General features: G+C 43.0%; 1 long non-coding RNA gene across 1 annotated transcript in view; it reads left to right on the forward strand.

Moving 5' to 3' along the window:
• Positions 1-9,888, forward strand: part of LOC310744027 — a 42,966-nt gene extending 33,078 nt beyond the window's left edge. Inside the window, exons 3-4 of the long non-coding RNA XR_014539359.1 lie at positions 1,670-1,798; positions 8,864-9,888. This is a non-coding gene — a long non-coding RNA (uncharacterized lncRNA). The remainder of the gene's footprint in view (positions 1-1,669; positions 1,799-8,863) is intronic.
• The last annotated feature ends 518 nt before the right edge of the window (positions 9,889-10,406 follow it).

Below are 10,406 nucleotides of genomic sequence, written 5' to 3' on the forward strand. Positions count from 1 at the left end.
TCCACTAAGCCAGTGCAATGGTTCTGCTTATCTTCTCAACTCCTTTGCTGCAGTCTCGTGGAATGGCTGCCGCCACATGGCAACTGAGGGAAGACCTGTGTGGAGCTGATTTCTCAGCTGAACCAACAGAATGGCCCTGCTTCCCATCTCTTCCTCTGGTGCAGCTTCATGGAATGGCTGCTTGCAGGTGACATTTAGGCTTTCCAAAAGGACCACCTGAGTCTCTCCTCAGTTGGTTCAAGTATGGCCTGCCTCTCCCATTGGTGAAGTCTTACCTGGGCATACTAGAAAAAGTCCCAGCTTATTTTCCACCTAACAAATGGAGGGACTTTGGCCATCCCTAAGTATGTGGTGTTGTTGTTTTGTGTTGCTCCTGGAGCCTTGTAGATTATGTATTCAAGTTGGAGAACTTGGGGAGAGATTTATTGTCATATAAAACCTCCTGAGTTAGCGATGCAGGAGAAGTTTGATTCAGGTCACATCTAAATGCAAAACTATGTAAATAAAACTTCTTGAAACAATAGGCAAACCTAAACACAGCCATCCTTTGACATTCACACTTTTAAGAATTTTGCAATGCAGTTGTCCAACCAAGTCATGTGCAAGCAAATGCATATACTGGGATAAAGCATGCATAAAAATGCACATATTAGTGACAATAACATACGAAAATGCATCACATTAGGGGAAATGGTTTTGCAAAAATGTTTTGTGTAAATGGTAAATTAGGAGAAATTGCTATTGAATTTTCATGAGGACTTTCTTTTTTTAAAAAAAATCACAAACTGATGTGGAAATGCAGAGAACAGAATTTAAGATTGTGTTGTGTTTTAATCCGCTTTTAGTCTATCATTGGTTTTAATTATTTTTGAATGTATTAAATAGTGTTTTTCACTGCTTTTACTGGTAATGATATTGTTTTATTCTTTTTTAAAACTGACCTAAGGTTTGTTCGTGGTTTTTTTTACTTCTAAGCAGTATACAAATTTTATGAAATTGATAAATTAAATTAATATGGGGGGGAAATGAGACACTGAGAGATTTGCCCACCTCTCACTCTGGTGATGTGCTTGCAACTGTTTTATTGTTGAACACAACCAAGTTGCATCTTTTCCCTTTAGTTCCCAGTTACACAGTCCCGTCAACCCACTTAAACTGAAGTTTCAGCTTCCAGTGGCAGCTGAACAGTGTTTCGTGGGTTCATTGGGTGGGGCTTCATAATTCTACGTGATGTAATGAATTATGGAAAATGAGGAAGAAATTTGTGTTAAACTTGTATAATTTATTTTCACAGCAGAATCCTTTATTTATTTGTGCAGAATACTCATTGACTTGGCACAGCTTTCATGCTGTATTTTTAATGCAAACTAAATGCTTCTCTGTCTATCCCTTTGCTCCTTAAACATTCTCTTTACTTCTGCTCTTAGATGGGATTATTTTGTGCACAGACGGTCTCTTGCTGCATCTGTGAAATTTCCCAAAACACATCCTGCCACTCTCCTTTCTTTAGCTAAATGACATTAGGCCTGCAAATGTGCTTACTGCTCTTCCACACAGGAATCTAATGCATGCCGATAAGATGGAAGACCAGGAGGACACTTTAAAAGCCTTAAGATGTTCTAAGCACTGAAAATAACTCATCAAAGCTTTGCCACTTATATATTAATAGGATTGGAAAAGTGCAGAGGAGGGTGAGCTACAGATAGAAACCTGGATGCCTGCTTTTGGAAGGAAAAATACAAGCAACAGAAACCACTAAAAAATAAAATAAAACCCCATATGTTTCATAAGACAGAAGGTACACGTGATAAGTTACATGTGTCATTAATTTTTAAGTGATCTGAGGAGTGGGGTGGCATTGATTCATTTGTTTGCCATGAGCTCAGCAAAGGAAGGCCAGTCAGGGAGGGGGAAAAGTTGCAGCCAATATTTTAGGATTTTATTTCACTGCAGCAACGTAGCGTTTAATTTTTATTGTTTTGACTGCAGCATGAACTGAGATGATGGATTAGACTAGGATGTGCTGGATATACTTTTGCATATACGAATACACAAGGGAGACCAAAACTCATCAATAATATAAACTGAGATTGAGGCATCAGGGGCAGAAAAATGCTTGAAGTGTACAACTCTTCATGGCTTCCATGAGATACTTTGGGATCCTTATGGCAATGTGAACATTTCCATTAAATTACCTCCTGCTCCTATGTGACCTGCTCAGTTCAGACACAGGGCTGTAGCTCAGTGGCAGATCAGCTCCTTTGCAAGCAGAAGGTCCCATGTTCAGATCCTGGCATCTTTGGGTCAGGCTGGGAGACACCCCTGTCCAAATCTTAACAGTAAGTGAAGACCCTCCACCTGTTTTGAGACTACAGTTCCCATCATCCCTGACCGCTGGTTCTGCTAGCTAGGGATGATGGGAGTTGTAATCTAAAAACAGCCGGAGACCCAAATTTGGGAAACCCTGGTGTAGACGATACTGAATTAGATGGTCTAAATTTGATGGACTCCGTATAAGACAGCTTCCTGCGTTTGTTTGTTCATAAGATTTCTTCCCTACCCTTCAGCTTACGGTTCTAGGGCAGCTTACAACAATATGGTGCCAAAAAACAGATAAACCAGTTAGAATTACAAAAAGAAGTAAAATCCTTCCAGCTAGAAAAGTGCAAATTCAGCAAAGAGGTAGTTCCAACAAAACAAAATACTTAGCTGTCAGTGGCCAGGGTAAAGGGTAAAAAGCTATTTCCTAGGTCACCGTTCCCTGCACTTCTGAGGGCTGTGGAACTACCAAGAGAGCACCCTTTGCCAATCTTAATACCTGAGAACATCAGGAGGGATGGAGACACTAACATGAGCACCTTGAATTGAACCTGGAAACCAAATGGAAACCTGCACAGTTGTTTTAAAACAGGGATTTTATGAACCTCAACCAGTCATATATATGCATATCCTCCAACATTTCTCTGATGAAAATAGGGGTGCCCTATTCCATTATAATATTCATAATAATAATTTTTATATTCATATCCAGCCCATCTGACTGGGTTGCCCCAGCCACTCTGGGTGGCTTCCAACATATATACAAGCATACTAAAACATGAAACATTTAAAAAACATCCCCATACAGGACTGCCTTCAGATGGCTCAGGGGTTGAATGACTCCATAAAGGTAAAGGTAAAGGGACCCCTGACCATTAAGTCCAGTCGCGGACGACTCTGGGGTTGCGACGCTCATCTCGCTTTACTGGCCGAGGGAGTCAATGTTTGTCCGCTGACAACTTCCAGGTCATGTGGCCCGCATGACTAAGCCACTTCTGGCAAACCAGAGCAGCGCACAGAAACACCGTTTACCTTCCCACCGGAGCAGTACCTATTTATCTACTTGCACTTTGAAGTGATTTCGAACTGCTGGGCAGGAGCTGGGACTGAGCAACGGGAGCTGACCCTGTTGCAGGGATTCGAACCGCCAACCTTCCGATCGGCAAGCCCTAGGTTCAGTGGTTTAGACCACCCGCGTCCCTCTTGAATGACTCCATACCTTCCAGCATTTCTCTGATGAAAATAGGGACATCCTAAGAAAAAGCGGAACATTCCAGGATCAAATCAGAAACTGGGACAGCTTCAGTAAATCCAGGGCTCTGTCCCTGGAAAATAGGGAGAATTGGAGGGTCTGTATATGGCTGCTCCAGTTTGGACCAGATGAAGTGTCTGTTGCAATTTCTTCACTTATCTAAATAGTTCTTTTCTTTTTGCTTTTTTGCAGCAAATTTGGAGCTTACTATCCACACCTTCAGTCAATTGTACATGGGAGAATAAGTGTGCTTTTCCCCATCCGCACCAATGACTGGATGTGACCAGTCTGAGAATAGTTCCATTGGTGGGCTCTGCAGATTTAGGGGAGCATGACCGGTTCCATTGAACTGGGCTTGAAGCCTCGGGGTGCCATAACTATGCTGTAGAATGGAAGGGGAGAGGCGGGGGCCATCAAATTTTGGTGTCACACAGGAAGCCACTGAAATTTGAGACCCCAAGGTCCGCCACTGCTGCCAACCAGTAAATGGGCTCATTCCAAGACCCCATTGCATTTCTGGAAATCTACCCCTGCAGATTAGGAGAATGGAAGGAAGGGGCTACTTGTGTCTCCTGAGCTGTGATGAACCTGGTTATTGTGATTAAAATTTATCTGCAGCTAATGATCACTGTCATGGGCAATATGTTGGCAGAATATCAGCATCTGTATGCATGACTGAGAATGAGACAGCGGTTTCTCAGTCTTCTGTCGTGCCTGACAGAAAACATGATTAAAAACCTTCCACAGAGAAGGGGATTGATGCTCAAACCGTTTTCACACAAATGGAAATTTTGAGGATCCATTCCAGATCTGTCACAAATGCTGGATTTCTTTTTTCTTTTTCTTTTTAACAGGGTCATTCAGTTGATATGTATGAATGATCATTAAAAGCATTTTTGTTTTATCAAAGAGTTGCTGGTGTTGGGAGTTGCTAATATCAGTACAGTCTCCAGCCTACCTTTCCCCCCCGCCACTGATGTTGTTTCATTCTGGGGTTTTTCCTGTTTTATATTATTTTATCTCTCATAAGCCGCAGCGGGAGCTGTGTGACTGATGGAGCAGGTTAGAAATGTCAGGAATAAACAAATAATATGTCAAAATGACTTCAAGTTTGCATTTATTGCAAATTGGCAGGGCATAACGAATATATAATAAAATGGAGCTTGGACTGTAAGTAATGTTTCATCATCAACAGGATTTTAATTTAATCTCCTGTCATTTTGAGTCAGCTAACTAGTCTGTATATATCTGTGTTTGCGTGTGTATTCCTGAGAAAGCAGTGCTCAGAGACAAGTTTGCTGTTTCAAGCAGCGAGAAGGCAAAAGGGCAACACTGCCAAAGGCACGAAAGCTGAAAGTGACTATGTGGGGAAGTGGTTAATTCCAGCCTTGCCTTCAGGAAAGGATGAGTCCCAAAATATCACATTTTAACAAGCAATCTTTGGTAACTATATAAAGCTTCCAGGCACTTTGCCAAGGAGTTTGCTCGGAGGTCAAGTTGCAAGCATTGCATGCCTGATTCTACATATTTCTGCAGACAGAACAGACACACACACACACACACATCTCAATGGCTAGAGGTTTTGACACATGCGTGGCCCACCCAATACTTAGGAAAGGGCCATAGCTCAATGGAGAACACATGCAGGTGGTCCCATCATCAATCCCTGCCATTTCCAGGGAGGGCTGAGAGATACCCCTGTCTGAAACCCTGGGGAGTTGCAACCAATTAGCATAGACAAGAGTGAGCCAAATGGACCAGTGGTGTGAGGCAACTTCCTATGTACCTTGCATGCTTATTCGGAAACAAGTCCTACTGAGTTCTTTGGAGTTAATCCCCAGATAAGTGCATATATGGCTCCAACTTTTAAGGGGGCAGAAAGAGCAGGACTTATTACATCTCACCGCAAAATTGAATACTAGCTATCGCTGCATTAAAAAAAAAGAAAAACATATGCCATCAAGGTATAATTAGGCAATTATGCATTTTGATGTATCGTTCTGTTTCTTAATCATGGCTGTGCAGGAACTAGTTTGAATCATTTTCTTTAAAAAATAAAACTGACATTTTGCAATAGCATTTCCTCCAACGTTAGTGACGTGGGTGGTGCTGTTGTTCTAAACCACAGAGCCTAGGGCTTGCCGATCAGAAGGTTGGCGGTTCGAATCCCCGCGACGGGGTGAGCTCCCGTTGCTCGGTCCCTGCTCCTGCCAACCTAGCAGTTCAAAAGCATGTCAAGTAAAAGTAGATAAATAGGTACCACTCCGGCGGGAAGGTAAACGGTGTTTCCGTGCGCTGCTCTGGTTTGCCAGAAGCGGCTTAGTCATGCTGGCCACATGACCTGGAAGCTGTATGCCGGCTCCCTCGGCCCATAGAGCAAGATGAGTGCCGCAACCCCAATCTCGTTCACAGTCCGACCTAATGGTCAGGGGTCCCTTTTTATCCTCCAACATTAATGTGACAAAAATTGGGATGTCAAGAATAAGAATAAGAATAAGAATAAGAATAAGAATAAGAATATCCTGCCCATCTGGCTGGGTTGCCCCAGCCACTCTGGGCGGCTTCCAACGCATAAAAAAACATAATAAAATTGTACAGGACTGCCTTCAGATGTCTTCTAAAGGTTGTATATTTACTTGTCTCCTTGGCTTGGGGGTTGCATAACTCCACACACTCCAAAATTTATCCGATGAAAATAGCAATGTTCTGAGGAAAAGTGGGACATATCAGGATCAAATCAGAAACCAGGACAGCATCTTTCTGTAAATCTGGGAATGTCCCTGGAAAATAGAGACAACTTTAGTAGTTGCTCAGACATTGACTGCTGTTACTGCACCACAGAGATGCACTTGGCCATAATAAATTATACAGCTGGATTGGGAACACTTGTACCTTAACTAGGCCATGGAGCTTTTATCTGACTATTTAGCTGCCTGGGTGCAGTGAAACAGTGACCCTCATGTGGCCTTGGGAGATTCTGTATGGTTGCCTTCTTCTGCCACTCTGCCAGAAATAATAGGCCATGCATAATAGTTCCGCAGATGTATGACATCCAGGAATCGACAGCCTGTTCTCTTTCTGCTCTGCTGCTGCATGAGTTCAAAGCAATAAAAGAAAATTAGCTGTAGTGAATACTCTTGTGTGAATGTTAAGGTGGAAACCGAATACTAGCTTAAGATCCACAGTTTTAATTCCTGTACTGTTGCCTGTTGCTTGACAAAATGATAAGTCCCCCTCATAAGGAATAGCTGGATATCAGCCACGAAACATGTGAACCATTTTTAGAATATGACATTGTACTAAAATAAAAAATAATTAGATGACAGCTGGCAGAATGGCGAAAGACTCTATGCAGCTAACAGTTCTGTAAATAAAAATGCTGAGTTGGGGCATTACTTCCCTTGCTAGCAAGGTTTTGGGAAAGGGGAGCTAGGGCCTTTTTAACAACAAATGTGCAACCATAAAAAATATTTTCACTGATATCGTGCGGGTAACGTGATGCTTTTGATGCACAGCCTTCCTGTTCGAAGCAGCTGCCGTTCAAGCAGAGAGCAAAGGCAGACGGAATGACCCCAAGTCATGAACAATGACTAGCAAAGAGTGGGATGGAACAATTCAAACAGTCTGCAGCAAGAAGGTTATTAGCTGAGACTGTAATTTTATTGCTGTGTGGCGTCATTGCTTGCTTCCTGCTGCATGCATTTCTTCCCCTCTGTTCCAGGCAGATCACTTGTCTGGATAACTCAAAGCTGAATTAAGCACACCAACCCAAAGTCTGATTGCATATTGGATAGGCAACCCATTATGTGCCAGATGCAGCAGGTCCAGCGGGCAATTGCCTTGCAATCTGCAGGTGAGAGCGATCGCAGAGATGCTCAAGGTACTAGTGTTTGCACTGTGTCAGGAAAGAGCATCAGCCCTGGGTTACCCCTTCACCACACCCGTCTTCTTTTAAAAGGTATGTTCTACTGAGGCCCATTTTGCAGTCCTTCCAGCTCAACCGAAGAGACAGATGGAGACTCTGAAAATGCTCCTTCTATCAAGTTTGAGCAAAGCAGTGTTTCCAAAGCTGCTGGCAAGTGTGACATGCTCCCACACCCTCCAAGCCCATTAAAACAGAGAGACAACACACACACACACACACACACACACACACACACACACACAGTGGTACCTCGGGTTAAGTACTTAATTCGTTCCGGAGGTCCGTTCTTAACCTGAAGCACCACTTTAGCTAATGGGGCCTCCTGCTGCTGCTGTGCCGCCGGAGCACAATTTCTGTTCTCATCCTGAAGCAAAGTTCTTAACCTGAAGCACTATTTCTGGGTTAGCGGAGTCTGTAACCTGAAGTGAATGTAACCTGAAGCGTATGTAACCCCAGGTACCACTGTGTGTATATATATATATATATATATATATATATATATATATATATATCTCCAACCTTTCCTCTCAAGGAACTCCAATTGTACATGTATCGCTCCCAGTGTACCTTAAGCTGAGAGAGAGTTATAGGCTCAAAGTCAGCCAGTGAGCTTTACGGCTGAGTGTGAATTTGAACTTACCACTCAATTAGGAGAGCACACCAAGTCATTCTTGGGTTGGATAACTAATGGAAGGGCCATAGCTTAGCAGCTGTCATAGACCATTTCCAGGTTCAATCCCTGATATCTCCATGAGAGCTTGGGATGTCCTCTCTCTGAAATCCTGGAGATCTGGTCAATAAACACAATATTGAGTTAGAAGATGGACCAAAGACTGAGAAACTTCCTGTGTCCTCCTGAGGTGGAAAGCAGGATACTTAACACGCCACCTGCACATGATACGTTTTGGAAATGAGGGGAGGAAATCACACGAGGACTCAGCACATCACAAGGTTAGTGTGCCACCCTTTCTCAAGCTGGTGTCCTCCAGATGTTTTGGATGTCAGGTCCCGTTATTCCTGACCATTGGCCATGCTGACTGGGGCAGATGGGAGCTGAAGAAGTTCAGCAGCATCAGGACCATGTCTCATATTTCCTAGATTGTGTAGACAAAGCAAAAATCACAACATGGGATATCTCCCCTATGCAGCATTAATTCCATAGCTTCACTCAATTCAATTAGATGGAAAGCAAGGCGAGAGGGAGTGGAGGAAAGACAGCATAGTCAGATGGAAACTAAATAAGAAAGAGATGAAATGAAGCTAAGTTAGATACATTTGTACAGTTAATATTTTAAGTGCTATTTGGATTTCTGTTTGTGGCCTCTTCAAAATATCAAAACTTCTTTTTTTCTTTTTCTTTTTTACAGCTTCCAGAATGTAACATTATCAGGAAGGGATTTGGTGCCAGCAATTTAGATTTGCCAGTTGCTAAAATATTTCTGGAAGTGCCACAGTCCAAGATAGAGTTACAGGGTAGTTAGGGATATGGCTTGCCCCTTCCAGGAAGATGGTAGCTTGGCTCAACTCATTGCTCAAAGTCATAAAAGGCACCTGTGATGTTCCCAGTTAGATTCCACTTTTTGGAACTAAAGGCCTCCTTTGAAGTTCAGATCCACTGGTGGAGGGTATCACTCCCTCTTTTCCTGTTATTCAGAGATGATTGCCATCGCCCATGTAGCCAAAACACCACCACCCCAGGCACAAAACAACCCAGCTAGGACTGAGGGTGCTTTGTGTTTACAGGATGTTGAATGACTGCTTGGGGCAGGGGCTAAAAACCAGGTAGGAGGAAGGATTGAATGGGGGGGAAGGTTGAGAGAAAAACAATCCCTTTGTCTGGATAGTTCATTTCCTGATTCACACGGAGGAGCTATTTTTAATGTTCCCAGGGGGGGAAAGTCAAGGCTGTTTATAAAAATCAATGGAGAAATCTATTAATGTGTCTGGGATTGAGCACCATATGTACACCTTACACCTGCAAAAAATAAATAAATTCTGAAGAAGTCCAGTGAATACCAAGTGTACACTAGACTGCTAACACATTTTTCCAATCTTAAATTCGGTTCCCCACGTTCCCACATCATTCTCTTAGAATGCCAACGGCGCCCGGAATGTTTTAAACAGTTTATATAGTGCCCTTTATTGCAAGACCACAGGGCAGTTTATGACATAGAACATAACCAGCAGTATACATCCATACATAGCTTAATATCTATACAATACCCAAAAAATTAAATACAACTATAATCAGTGCTATTTTTTTTCTAGAACAAGAGTTTCTGGAACTCATCATGAACACTTCCCTCATTCTCTTGGAAAGGCAATGGCACCCACCTGAGAGATGCCAAAACTGAGTTCTAGTGAGTACCAGCTGAAAAAAAGCCCTGATAACCCTGGGTACCCAGACCTTGTTGTTGGTTACAAAGGGGCCCACATAACAGTTCAAGCTTCAGGGCCCAAAAAATGTAGGTCCTCCACTCTGCTAAGATAGGCAAAATGCCACTTTTGTTGTTGTTGTTTAGTCATTTAGTCGTGTCCGACTCTTCATGACCCCATGGACCAGAGCATGCCAGACACTCCTGTCTTCCACTGCCTCTCGCAGTTTGGTCAAACTCATGTTAGTAGCTTCGCGAACACTGTCCAGCCATCTCATCCTCTGTCGTCCCCTTCTCCTTGTGCCCTCAATCTTTCCCAACATCAGGGTCTTTTCCAGGGAGTCTTCTCTTCTCATGAGGTGGCCAAAGTATTGGAGCCTCAGCTTCAGGATCTGTCCTTCCAGTGAGCACTCAGGGCTGATTTCCACTATCCAACCCTAAAAGGGAAGTACCAGAATCAAGGTTTGCAGAAGCACAATAATCTTTATCATTTAAAAGAAGAAGAAGCAAAGCTGGGAGGAACCCCCCCCCAAAA

The sequence above is a fragment of the Podarcis filfolensis genome, assembly GCF_964270895.1.
Source record: "Podarcis filfolensis genome assembly, chromosome: 10".
In the NCBI taxonomy this organism is placed as follows: domain Eukaryota; kingdom Metazoa; phylum Chordata; class Lepidosauria; order Squamata; family Lacertidae; genus Podarcis; species Podarcis filfolensis.